The following is a 14,723-nucleotide window of genomic DNA, read 5'->3' on the forward strand; positions in this document are numbered from 1 at the left end:
AGAATGAAAGTTTTAGAAATGATTGGTGTACAAACCTGCTGCTTAGCTACAGCAGTGCATCCCACCCTGTTTTGAGAAGAGAGGAAGGGGGAAGATGAGAAACAGAAGACATAGCAGTAGGAACAATGCATTCATACATTGCTCGTCAGACATGGAAACATATGGTAATCCATTACATGACAGCCTATACTGGCAACTCAATCATCAATAGTAGCATAACTTGTGGACCTTATGGGGAACTAAACTACTGCTTCAAAAGAAAGAAGACTGCCCACAGGCCTGGAATCCCCCCTCAAAATACATCCTCTAAGCACTATCATCCTTTAATCGGTAAGGACCAATCAGTCAATTGTTGAATCAGTACTACTGGTTCAGAGGAATGACACAGGGAATATGTATTAAACACATGAAGAAAAGGAGGTGCAAAAAGGCATGGAAAGCCAATAAACCAGCTGAAAACTGTCAGTATTTAGAAGATACTCCTGCCCCCATCACTAAGAAATAATGGCTAAGTTAATCACCTGACTTGAATCCAATTGAAAATCTATGGAAATAACCAAGGGTAGGAACACAGTAGGCAGAATGACATGCGTTTTCCATAGCACATAGTGGAAAAAACATATGTGATTCTGCCTAGTGTGTTCCTACCCTGAAGATTAGCGTTCATAGAAGAGGCCCATGAAACCTTCAAGATTTGAAGATCATTTGTGTGGAATAATGGACTAAAACTGAATGAGGGAAATGGGGGAATGATTAATGGGAGAGAAGGAAGCAAGAAGTACATATGAGTTCATAGAAGAGGCCCATGAAACCTTCAAGATTTGAAGATCATTTGTGTGGAATAATGGACTAAAACTGAATGAGGGAAATGGGGGAATGATTAATGGGAGAGAAGGAAGCAAGAAGTACATATGAGTAGGTGAATCGGAGAGGGTGCACATATAGGGACATAAATGAGAGAGGAAGCTGCTGGAAGCATGTATACTTAGAGAAATGGGAGAGGGGGCAGCAGGAAGCAAATATACAGAGATAAATGTAAGAGGAGGCAGCAAGCAGCACATATAAGGGGTGAATGGAGGAAGTAGCAGGAAACACATATGAGTAGGTGAATGGGAGAGGAAGCAGTAGGAAAAGAATATGAGGGGTGAATGGGAAAGGAAGCAGCAGGAAGCACATATAAAAAGGTGAATGGAAGAGGAAGCAGCAGGGAGTACATAAAAGATATTAATGGGAGAAGTGGAAGCACAGAGCACATACAAGGGCATGAAAGCTGATATAAGGAGGTGAATGGGAGAGGTGGCAGCAGGAAGCACATATAAAGATGTGAATGGAGGAGGCAGCAGGAAGCACATATAAGGTGGTGATTGGAGGAGGCAGCAGAAAAGCTAATATAAGGTGGAGATTGGAGGAGGCAGCAGAAAATCTGATATGAGGTGAATGGGATAGGAGGCAGCAGGAAGAACATATAAATATGTAAATGGAGGAGGCAGCAAGAAGAACATATAAAGATGTCAATGGAGGAGGCAGCAGGAAGAACATATAAAGATGTGAATGGGGGAGGCAGCAGGAAGAACATAGAAGAAAGTTAATTTGCAGAGGAGGCAGCGGAAAGCACACATGAGGTGGTGAATGGAGGAGGCAGCAGTAATCAGATATAAGCAGTTGAATGGGAGAGGAGGCAGCAGGAAACACATACAGTAGAAGGAGGTGAATGTGCAGAGGAGGCAGCTGAAAGTACACATGAGGTGGTGAATGGAGGAGGCAGCAAGAATCAGATATAAGGAGGTGAATGGGAGTGGATGCAGAAAGAAGCACATGAGGAGTTGAATGGGAGAGGAGGCAGCAGGAAGCACATACCTGCTGTGAGGGCTGGTGCACACCGAGCGGCTTTTTGGGCGTTTTCAGATCCGCTTGCGGCTGCGGATCTGCTTGGTCAATGTATCTCAATGGGGTGGTGCACACCAGAGCGGGAGGCGTTTTGCAGAAACGAAAAATGCCTGGGTGAGGCATTTTTTGGATTTCAGATGCGTTTCTGCCTCAATGTTAAGTATAGGAAAAACGCAAACCGCTCTGAAAAACGGCACTTCAGAGCGGTTTTGCCGGCGTTTTTGTTACAGAAGCTGTTCAGTAACAGCTTTACTGTAACAATATATGAAATCTACTATACTGAAAACCGCAGCAGCAATCCGCAAAACGCTAGCAAAACGCCTCATAAAAATAAAAAAAAAGCGTTTCAAAATCTGCTAGCGTTTTGCGGATCTGCTTGCAGTTTTTGGTGTGCACCAGCCCTGAGGGCTGGTGCACACCAAAACCCGCTAGCAGATCCGCAAAATGCTAGCAGATTTTAAAACGCTTTTTCTTCTTTTTCTGTAGCGTTTCAGCTAGCGTTTTGCGGTTTTGTCTAGCGGTTTTGGTGTAGTAGATTTCCTGTATTGTTACAGTAAAGCTGTTACTGAACAGCTACTGTAACAAAAACCGCCTGGCAAACCGCTCTGAAGTGCCGTTTTTCAGAGCGGTTTGCGTTTTTCCTATACTTAACATTGAGGCAGAAACGCATCCGCAATCCAAAAAATGCCTCACCCAGGCATTTTTCGTTTCTGCAAAACGCCTCCCGCTCTGGTGTGCACCACCCCATTGAGATACATTGACCAAGCAGATCCGCAGCCGCAAGCGGATCTGAAAACGCCCAAAAAGCCGCTCGGTGTGCACCAGCCCTGAATGTGCAGAGGAGGCAGCAGAAAGCACACATGAGGTGGTGAATGGAGGAGGCAGCAGTAATCAGATATAAGGAGGTGAATGGGAGAGGAGGAAGAAAGAAGCATATATGAGGAGTTGAATGGGAGAGGAGGCAGCAGGAAGCACACATAAGGAGGTTAATGAGAAGGTAGCCAGCAGGAACCACTAACAAGGAGTTGAATGGGAGAAGAGGCAGAAGAGTTGGTCAAACACACGTTGTACAAGATATTAGGGAGAAAGCAGCACATATTTTATTGAGAGTGTGAGGTTCTCTTATCAGCTAGTAGTGCCGTGTTATCATATTTAAAGCACATCATCATGTCAGGATCTGCAGTACAGAGGAAAGTGTCAACATGACCAAGTGGGGTTTGTATGCATAGCTTATATTTTAAGCAATGTCCACAAGTCCAGGTTTTCCAAAGGCCTTCAGGTATGCAATCTGTTATGCCAGTAATCTATGCTCATTCTACCATGTGTGGAGAAGTAGCAGATGCGTTTTAAGGATTAAATGGATATAAATTAAAAGTGGATATATACTGTACCACATAGAACCTCTCAGTTTCTCCACCTCAAACATAATTTAATAAAGTAACGTTTATTGCAGTGTAAAGTATTGTATAATAGTAGTATGTATACTAAGCTGAATTAAAGATGATACAGTCAATGAAGCATAACCCGAAGCACTGTCTGTCCTTGTGGCTGCAGAGAGCTGTTTTATCAAGGAAATTACCACTATTATGAAAGTGATTGCCTTCTGGCTTCCAGTGAAATATACAGGAGCTACATTGAGCTTATACTGCTACAGCAGAAAGGAAGTGTGTAACAATTGACGTTTTCCTGCTTCTGCTGAGGAAAGCTTTTCCCTTCCTGCATCAGGAGGATCAGCCTGGAGACTGAGCCGAGGTGGACTGTCAGCTAGTGTCGGTAGGTCTGTTCCTCTCTGCTGCTGGTGGGTCACACAATACATTTTCCAGGATTTTGATGCTGCTTATAACATATGATTTCTGGTTATCGTTTATTGCAACAGGAAGGTATACACTGGTAAGGGGTGGATAAACTAGATCAAGGCAGCCGCTGCAATTATGCGTCAGGAGGATTATATACTAATAACTGAGGGTCACCAGGATGACTGATAAACCTGTTCTCATTTCATACATCAGATCTCGCTTGTAACCCATAGCTGCTTGTTACGTGAGAAGAGTAGGTTTGATATAAAAAAAATGGAAAGCTAGTTCCCCAGCAGTAGGTTATCTGCCTTTCGGATTATAGGTTTGAACATCCTGTAGGATTATTGATTCTGCTCATTCTGCCAGGGCAGTATTCGGTGCAATCAGCATGTAACCGCTCGCAGTATTGTGGTGACAATTTGATTTTTTTTTCTTATTTTCTAAATCGTGTTGGAAGTAAATAAACTGTAGCCAGTGAAGATGCTAAAGGGCTCTTGTCATTTCATAAGAGGGGCAGTGTTTATGGCTCGGGCTGGGTATAAAGGCATCCCAGCAATTTCTCTTCACAAACATGTCTTTCAGTAGAAGCCTAATGTGACGTGCACTGATGGCTGGCTGATAGGAGGACGAGGAACATCAGCGTGGTTGGTGTTGGCACAGGGTAGTGTTACAGCCAGGCAGCAGCAGCAGCACTGCAGGAAGCTGGATGTCTGGCAGTCGCTGTCCTTTCAGCACCACGCAATGACTACGGGAAGGCAACTCCCCTTCTGTCTGTTCTGCACAGCCAGGCTGGAGAGCAGCACCAGTACAACCATCATTAGATAGTGACATAAGCAGGAGCAGCGTTACGGCTCATGGTATCCTCTACTAAATGTGATCACAAATCAGCACCACAGTACATCTATACTGCTATCGATTTATTTTCTCTTGAATAAATGTTAAAAGCAAAATAGTTATTCTTGTGTTATGACATATTTGCTATCAAAAGGTATTTTGAAATACTCAGCTTTACATGAGCATGAAAGAAACCTCATAATGTACTAGTTCAGCTCAGTGAGTGAATATTCAAATGATTACAATTACAATTATGCCCCTAAAAACATGTATACATCCAAACTGCTGGTATGCCTTTAGCCTATTCATTTTAAATAGCCATATACTGTAATTATTATTATGATTTATAAAGCGCCAACATATTCTGTGGCGCTGGACAAAGTAAGAAACAAACATGGGGTACATAATACAGGCAATGCTATACACCAAATATAGACACTGGAACAAAATACAGAACTGGGAGACATAGTAATTACAGTGACAAATGTAATAAGGTGAATAAATTGTATAATGGATTCCAAGACACAAAATTATTAACAATTTCCTAAACACAAAAGGGTGAGGGAGCCCTGCCCTTGCGAGTTTACAATCTAAAGGAATGGGGTGAATGAGGTGTGGTAGTAAACAATATGCATACCCAGGGCTGTGTAGTCGGTACAAAAATCCACCGACTCCGACTCCTCAGGTTAGGATTCCACCGACTCCGACTCCTCAACTCTGAGTCCTCTAATTTGCATATTACAATTTTGTTGATTGAACGTATGGAACATGAAATGCATCTCTTAACTGCCAATGCTTAGGAATTTTAAGATACAACTAAAGTGAGAGGGATATGCAGGCTGCCATATTTATTCAGTTTTAAAGAGTAACTGTCAGGCTGCAAAAGCTAATTTAAACCTCTATTCTCCTGTGTTAAACAGTTTAGAAGGAAGCCAAAAAGGCAATACTGAAGTAAAAAATCTCTCTTACTTTTGATGTGTGCTGAATAGCAAGGCTGTTAGACCCAAGCTCTTAAGAGGCCGAGAGGCCGCATACCATACTGCAAAGCATTCTGGGGCTGCTTTTTCCCACCTTTGGTCCTCCCCTCTGCTGCTAGTGAGAAGTTACAGGCTCATGTTACAACAGCGTGTAATGCAGTCCAGCTCACAGCACTGAAAAATCACAGGGCAGAGTATACTGCATGAGTCCGCTATTGTTCCTAGCCACATGGCTAATTAATATTCACTGCACAGTAGTGTTGTCTTTTTTCTGAGTTGAATCATCAGGAAGCAGGGAGGACATGACGACAGATTTGGCTTCATAGGAGACAGACAAACATGGAACCTGCCATGAGCTGTCAGGAGCATCATTCTCTGCAAATACTATATAAAAATTCTGTGAAATCCAAACGTGGATAGTGAAATGCATATGTAATGTAAGTACAGCCAATCTTTAACTACTGATATATGTGTTTTTTTTTCTCTGAGACCTTATACCTAACAGCTCCTCTTTAAACAATACTAGTTACCTGGCTAGCCGGCTGATCTTCTGCCTCTAATACTTTTAGTCATAGACTAAAACTAGTTCTTGAAGAGGAACTGTCGCAAAAATCTTAAAATTTAAAACACATACAAATAAGAAGTACATTTCTCCCAGAATAAAATGAGCCCTAAATAATTTTTCTCCTATGTTGCTGTCACTTACAGTAGGTAGTAGAAATCTGACATTACCGACAGGTTTTGGGCTAGTCCATCTCCTCATGGGGGATTCTCAGCATGGCCTTTATTCTTTATAAAGACATTCCCTGAAAATGATTAATATTATTATTATTTATTGTATTTATAAAGCGCCAACATATTACGCAGCGCTGTTAATACAAAGATGCTGGCCAGCCTCCTTGCTCGCTGCACACTATTTTGGCAGTTGGATGGGGCAACTGCCATTCAATAAGTGTTTTTAAAAATAAAGCAACCCTGAGAACCCCCCTATGAGAAGATGGGCTAGTCCAAAATCTGTCGGTAATGTCAGATTTCTACTACTTACTGTAAGTGACAGGAACATAGGAGAAAAGTCATTTATGGCTCATTTTGCTCTGGGAGAAATGTACTTCTTATCTGTATGTGTTTTAAATTTTAAGATACTTGTAGAAGGTACAGACAGGAACAAAGAACATCTATCAGGCCCTAGGCAATGTAACTGTGGGTACACGTAAAAGTGATGTGCAGGTACTCTGCAGGGGAATGAGGGGATTCTTCTTCTATTCTACATTCTTCATGCACAATCTGAACATGGATCAGGTCCTAGGCAATATAACTGTAAGAGTAAGAGTGATGTGCAGGTACTCTGCAGGAGAATGAGGCTGTTATTCTTCCTCTATTACACATTCTTCATGTACAATCTGAACCAGGTTTATAGGTGATAAACAACACCTCCGTGTTCAATGTGCACAACATTCTCAGTGGATACCCTGCAGCTCTGTGGGGAGTGCATACAGTGGGATGCGACCGTTTGGGCAACCTTGTTAATGGTCATGATTTTCCTGTATAAATCGTTGGTTGTTGCGATAAACAATGTCAGTTAAATATATCATATAGGAGACACACACAGTGTTATTTGAGAAGTGAAATTAAGTTTATTTGATTTACAGAAAGCTACAGACTAACCAGCAAGCTCATGGTGAACCAGAACTCATTGGAGTGTGTGAGGAGCTACAATGGTCCTAAAAGCCCCCTTACTAAAATACTAAGGAAAACAAAAGTTTGCTTTCTTAAAACAGAAAGAATTTGCGATAATTCAGGTTGGAGTGAGCTTGAGATGTCTCCCAGGGCATCACTGCTGAATATATGCAAATTAACCATTGTCACCCTTAGAAGCTAAACATCACTCCAGAACCGCTGGAATGCAATGATGTGTCAGCTTGTTAATTTGTACAGAGCCATAATAATCCAACATGCATATGATTTACAGAAAGTGCAATAATTGTTTAAACAAATTAGGCAGGTGCATACATTTGGGCACCACAAAAAAGAAATGAAATAAATATTTAGCAGATCCTTCTTTTGCAGAAATTACAGCCCCTAAACACTTTCTGTAGGTTCTAAAGAGAGTCTGGATTCTGGTTGAAGGTATTTTGGACCATTCCTCTTTACAAAACATCTCTAGTTCATTCAAATTTGATGGCTTCCGAGCAAGGATAGCTCTCTTTAACTCACACCACAGATTTTCAATTATATTCAGGTCTGGGGAATGAGATGGACATTCCAGAACGTTGTACTTGTTCCTCTGCATGAATGCCTTAGTGGATTTTGAGCAGTGTGTTTAGGGTCGTTGTCTTGTTGAAAGATCCAGCCACGGCGCAGCTTCAGCTTTGTCACTGATTCCTGGACATTGGTCTCCAGAATCTGCTGATACTGAGTGGAATTCATGCCTCCCTCAACTTTGACAAGATTCCCAGTCCCTGCACTGGCCACACATCCCCACAGCATGATGGAACCACCACCATATTTTACTGTAGGTAGCAGGTGTTTTTCTTGGAATGATTTGTTTTTTTTTCCTCCATGCATAATGCCCCTTGTTATGCCCAAATCACTCACTGTTAGTTTCATCAGTCCACAGCACCTTATCCAAAAATGAAGCTGGCTTGTCCAAATGTGCTTTAGCATACCTCAAGCGGCTCTGTTTGTGCTCTGCATCACTCTCACATACAGCATCTCCTTGTGTAAAGTGCACCGAATGGTTGAACAATGCACAGTGACTCCATCTGCAGCAAGATGATGTTGTAGGTCTTTGGTGCTGGTCTGTGGGTTGCCTCTGACTGTTCTCCCCATTTGTCCCTTCTGTTTATCCGAGATTTTTCTTGGTCTGCCACTTAGAGCCTTAACTTGAACTGAGCCTGTAGTCTTCCATTTCCTCAATATGTTCCTAAATGTGGAAACATACTTCTGAAATCTCTGAGACAGCTTTTTGTATCCTTCCCCTAAACCATGATACTGAACAATCTTTGTCTTCAGGTCATTTGAGAGTTGTTTTGAGACCCCCATATTGCTACTCTTCAGAGAAAATTAAAAGAGGAGGGAAACTTACAATTGACCCCCTTAAATACTCTTCTCATAATTGGATTCACTTGTGTATGTAGGTCAGGGGTCACTGAGCTTTCTAAGCCAATTTCAGTTCAAATAATTAGTTCTATAGGTTTTGGAATCAATAAAATGACAACAGTGCCCAAATGTATGCACCTGCCTAATTTTATTCAAACAATTATTGCGCACTTTCTGTAAATCCAATAAACTTCATTTCACTTCTCAAATATCACTGTGTGTGTCTCCTATATGATATATTTAACCGACATTTTTTATAGTAACAACCAACGATTTACAGGAAAATCATGACGATTAACAAGGTTGCCCAAACTTTCGCATCCCACTGTATGTAGAGTATAGTGCTACTGTGTAACAAAGTAAACCTGAGACAGATGAAATTAAAGTTTTATACATACATGGGGCTTCCTCCAGCCCCCTTCAGGCTAATCAGTCCCTCGCTGTCCTCCTCCGCCACCCAGATCTTCTACTATGGGTCCAGGTATTTGTTGCTCATGCACACACTCTGCGAGCGTACTACACCTGCACAGCACTATTGCGCAGGTGAAGAATGCTCCTGGCTGTGGGAGCGGCACGCTGCCGGACTGCGCTGACTGGCTGAATTACCGGAACTCATAGCAGAAGATCCAGGTGGCTGGAGGAAGCCCCAGGTATGTATAAAACTTTTATTTTCTTCCGTTTCATGTACCCTTTAATTTGTTGTCACCAAATCAAATTTTAACAACATATCAAATTATTTGATTTCATGAGCAAAGGGAGTGCATACATTTGCATCAACCAGCATCAACGCAGAAATATTTGCATCTCATTGACCATCTCTATTATGGACACGGCTACACATTAGGCTTTATACTTACAGCATAGATGTTATTTAGATGTTATTTAGTATATGTATAAAAGATTCCTGTGTACACATCATAATAATAATCTGAACATTTGTATAGCGCTTTTCTCCTTTCGGACTCAAATCGCTCATATATACAATCACAATCAGATATGTATATCTGAACTTTAAAAATATGGGGACTGCTTTATTGAAGCAGCACAAGTAACTATTTTTTGATTGGTTTATTTCATTTTTGTGGACTGAGCACAGCTATTACTGTATATATAAATGATTTATGATGACTATTATCTGAGAAATAGAACATTTTATCATATTTTCTATTTTAATTACAGCTTAAGTTCATTAGGAGTCGCGAGTCGGTGCATTTTTTCCCGACTCCGACTACCCAGAAATTTCTCTGACTCCTCGACTCCGACTCCATAGACCTGTGCATTCCTAGAGGCAGTATATTTTTAGGTTATCTAGTAAGGAGCATAACTTGACCAGAGGTTGGAGGGGGAATGGCCTAAATTAGAGTATATGCTTGTTGTAAAAAGTGAGTTATGATCCAGCTTGCAGGTAGCTGTTTCTTTGTAGTTTGCTATCCTCAGTTGGAAGCATGGATAAATATGGCAGTGGCACTATGGGTAAGAGTTTTACTGAGTACCCATTTGGGCATTAAAGTGTACCTGAGACAGGCGCAGACCACTCCCATCTATGAGAGTGTGACAGGGGTGCGCGAGGACAAATGAATGACTTTGTCAAAGTACCAGGCCATCCAGCATAGGACCAGAATGGCCTGGGGAGACAGCGAGCGACCAAACAGCCTGAAAGGGCTCGGATAAACCAAGGGCAAGTAGAAATCCTGAAACACTGTTTGTTTCAGGTTTCCTTTAAGTAATACTATGTATTTGGGCAGCTTACCAGAGGTAGAGGATCTGCTTTCTTCTAGCCAGAGAGCAGCAGTATTAGAATGTTTCAGTAAGCATTGTGTTGCCAGAGGTACCATATCACCCACTCCAGTGTGTTTCAAGAGGGGCAAAAAAAGACAATGTAGGAAGTGGCTGGTGCTCCCCTCTTTGACTTTATTCAAGGTGCCTTTTGTGAGTGCACATGTTGGAGATATCAAAGGCTGGCCGTGCATTTAAGTTTAGGGAGTGGTGTTAGTCATAGCAATGTTAATAGTAACACAAAAAGACTGAAACACAGTTTCCAAAAGAGTAAAAACAACTATTTCTTAAAAATTTCTTTGGTGTTCTGCTCCCGATCACAGTAGGTGCAGTGGTTGCAGCGACCTGTTTCTTGGACAACAAAATTTCTCGCAGTCCATTATTAATTGGTTCAATGGAACCTGAACCACATCAGTTGGGAATCAGTGTAAAACAAAAAAGAAAGCATACAGCATAGCTCCATATTAAACATACTTTTATCATGGAAGAAAATCAATGCCCTGACAGCCACCTGCACGATTTACTCTCTATCTTGCAGCACTGCTGCATGAACACTAAGCTGTCATGTATAATTAAAGAAAAAAATAACTCCACACTGTTCTGGACAATGGACCTCAATTCACTAAGCTTTATCAAACACTTTACCTCATGGGTAAAATCTAATTTTGAATTCACTAAGGTGTTATACAGTGGTTTGCAAAAGTATTCGGCCCCCTTGAAGTTTTCCACATTTTGTCACATTACTGCCACAAACATGAATCAATTTTATTGGAATTCCACGTGAAAGACCAATACAAAGTGGTGTACACGTGTGAAGTGGAACGAAAATCATACATGATTCCAAACATTTTTTACAAATCAATAACTGCAAAGTGGGTTGTGCGTAATTATTAAGCCCCCTATGGTCTGAGTGCAGTCAGTTGCCCATAGACATTGCCTGATGAGTGCTAATGACTAAATAGAGTGCACCTGTGTGTAATCTAATGTCAGTTCAAATACAGCTGCTCTGTGACGGCCTCGGGGGTTGTCTAAGAGAATCTTGGGAGCAACAACACCATGAAGTCCAAAGAACACACTAGAGAGGTCAAGGATACAGTTGTAGAGAAATTTAAAGCAGGCTTAGGCTACAAAAAGATTTCCAAACCCTTGAACATCCCACGGAGCACTGTTCAAGTGATCATTCAGAAATGGAAGGAGTATGGCACAACTGTAAACCTACCAAGACAAGGCCGTCCACCTAAACTCACAGGCCGAACAAGGAGAGCGCTGATCAGAAATGCAGTCAAGAGGCCCATGGTGACTCTGGATGAGTTGCAGAGATCTATAGCTCAGGTGGGGGAATCTGTCCATAGGACAACTATTAGTTGTGCACTGCACAAAGTTGGCCTTTATGGAAGAGTGGCAAAAAGAAAGCCATTGTTAACAGAAAAGCATAATAAGTCCGTTTTGCAGTTTGCCACAAGCCATGTGGGGGACACAGCAACCATGCGGAAGAAGGTGCTCTGGTCAGATGAGACAAAAATTGAACCTTTTGGCCAAAATGCAAAACGGAATGTGTGGCGGAAAACTAACACTGCACATCACTCAGAACACACCATCACCACTGTCAAATGTGGTGGTGGCAGCTTCTCTTCAGCAGGCACAGGGAAGCTGGTCAGAGATGATGGGAAGATGGATGGAGCCAAGAAAACCTCTTGAAGTCTGCAAAAGACTTGAGACTGGGGCGGAGGTTCACCTTCCAGCAGGACAACGACCCTAAACATAAAGCCAGGGCAACAATGGAATGGTTTAAAACAAAACATATCCATGTGTTAACCACCCTGGCGTTCTATTAAGATCGCCAGGGCGGCTGTGGGAGGGGTTTTTTTTAATAAAAAAAAAACTATTACATGCAGCCAACTGAACTGAAAGTTGGCTGCATGAAAGCCCACTAGAGGGCGCTCCCGATGCGTACTTCTGATCGCCTCCGGCGATTAAAAGTAACAAGAAAGGCCGCGATGAGCGGCCTGTCTTGTATCGCTTTCCTCGTCGCCATGGCGACGAGCGGAGTGACGTCATGGACGTCAGCTGACGTCAGCCGCCTCTGATCCAGCCCTTAGCGCTGGCCGGAACTGTTTGGTCCGGCTGCGCTGGGCTCGGGCGGCTGGGGGGACCCTCTGCGGCGGCGATCAGGTAGCACACGCGGCTGGCAAAGTGCCGGCTGCATGTGCAACTTTTTACTTGAAGAAAATCGGCCCAGCAGGGCCTAAGCGGCACCCTCCGGCGGTAATGGACGAGCTGAGCTCGTCCATACCGCTAAGGAGGTTAATGGCCCAGTCAAAGTCCAGATCTAAATCTAATCGAGAATCTGTGGCAAGATCTGAAAACTGCTGTTCACAAACGCTGTCCATCTAATCTGACTGAGCTGGAGCTGTTTTGCAAAGAAGAATGGGCAAGGATTTCAGTCTCTAGATGTGTAAAGCTGGTAGAGACATACCCAAAAAGACTGGCAGCTGTAATTGCAGCAAAAGGTGGGTCTACAAAGTATTGACTCAGGGGCCTGAATAATTACGCACACCCCACTTTGCAGTTATTGATTTGTAAAAAATGTTTGGAATCATGTATGATTTTCGATCCACTTCTCACGTGTACAGCACTTTGTATTGGTCTTTCACGTGGAATTCCAATAACATTGATTTATGTTTGTGGCAGTAATGTGACAAAATGTGGAAAACTTCAAGGGGGGGCAAATACTTTTGCAAACAACTGTATATTTATTGAATGTTTTATTGATAAAACATTCGATGAATCTATAACACTTTAATGAATTCAAAATGAGATTTTACCCATGAGGTAAATTATCAAACGTTCGATAAAGTGTTTGATAAGGCTTAGTGAATTGAGGCCAATGTCGGCTTTATTCAGCATTGCTACATACAGACAGCATCAGAGATACACACAAGCTGACAGCTGTTTTGCACATGCAATGGGATGTTTGTCATAATACACCATTTTTTTTTAAAGTTCCAAATGGAGAAGGCACTCAAGCCGGTTTTATAATTAAAGGAGCCAGTCCTCTTACCTAGAAGGGAACAAAACCATTTATTCTTTCATTATGCATGGCAGTTTTCTTCATCCAGTACCTGCACTTGCCCAGTAGCAGAGATTGCTGGAAGTGTGTATTGACTGGCATTGGCATGGATTGCTGCAGTGCTCAAGGAAAGAGCAGAGTGAGTGTTGGTCAGACCCACTGGCATGAAATATTGAGGTTTTTTTATGTATCCATGAAGCCCACAGCTTTATAGTTTATTTATATATTCTCCTCCTTGTGATTTGGAGTCACCAGTGTCATTTGACAGCATACCACCTACAAGTCAGCAGGCTTGGAGGGGGTAGAAGGGACATATGTACTGTTATAAACTGTTCTTATCACCTTGCTTCGACACCATCGTCTCACAGACTGTGAGATCACTTGACTCTCCACACCGCAAACAGGAAATAGACTTTCTCAGGCTTCTCCAATGTTTCCGTTATTTATTCAAGTCACAGAAAGACAGATAGATACAGTCATCATATCCTAGCTATGCCGATCTTCATGTTGCATTACAAGCTCTTGATTAGACTCCCTACCGAAGTCTATCAGGTACCTTCTTCCTACCTACGTTACACTAAACTACCTATGTACATAGCATACATTATATCAGCTTACATAAAGGAAGAACATGCTTAGAGAAATAATTGGGTTCCAGTCAGTATTGCGAGCTAGTGAGGAAGGAAGAAGCAGAAGTGAGTTCCCCATCGCTCGCTCCAGATTTAATACCGACTAGGAAAGAGTTAAATATGACATCATCTTCGCCACCCCCTAGATAAATCTATTGGTGGACCCACTTGTGGTGTCATCATACACACCTACTCGATTAATAATCAATGAGACATTTGACATACATGCAGGAATGTGAATATTTACAAAACATGACTGATGTTTATTGTTCCAGGCCCAGGTCAGGGAGACCTGCGGCCTTGTTCAGAACAGCTTCTTGGTATGTTCTAGTTCTGCTGACAGAACTGCAGATTTTCTCTCTTCAGAGAAAATCCCCTTAAAGGGCAGGTCTGCTCATCAAGCCTTTTTGACTAACTCAGTCCAAATAACTGAGGCCTACTTAAATTATAACAATCCTCCCTAAAACGGCTTGACCCGCAGATCCCAGCGTCTGAACCTCCCAGTACCTGGTTTCTTTCGTTTATGTTTAACTTTTCGATGTTCGTGCTCACACAACTTCTCTGCTCTCGGTGGTTACCCCTCGAAGAGAGAGAGCAAGACCTCTTGGTCTTCCTGTAACCAGGCTCTCTGGGGAAGCCCTACTTCTAAGTCCCT

At 42.3% G+C, this 14,723-nt stretch overlaps 1 protein-coding gene across 1 annotated transcript in view; it reads left to right on the top strand.

Annotated features, from left to right (window-relative positions):
• The first annotated feature begins 3,582 nt into the window (after positions 1–3,582).
• Positions 3,583–14,723, top strand: part of C2H1orf216 (chromosome 2 C1orf216 homolog) — a 55,510-nt gene continuing 44,369 nt past the window's right edge. The window contains exon 1 of the mRNA XM_068265451.1: positions 3,583–3,660. The gene's annotated coding sequence lies outside the window, so the exon portion shown is untranslated. The remainder of the gene's footprint in view (positions 3,661–14,723) is intronic.

The sequence above is a fragment of the Hyperolius riggenbachi genome, chromosome 2, assembly GCF_040937935.1.
Source record: "Hyperolius riggenbachi isolate aHypRig1 chromosome 2, aHypRig1.pri, whole genome shotgun sequence".
In the NCBI taxonomy this organism is placed as follows: domain Eukaryota; kingdom Metazoa; phylum Chordata; class Amphibia; order Anura; family Hyperoliidae; genus Hyperolius; species Hyperolius riggenbachi.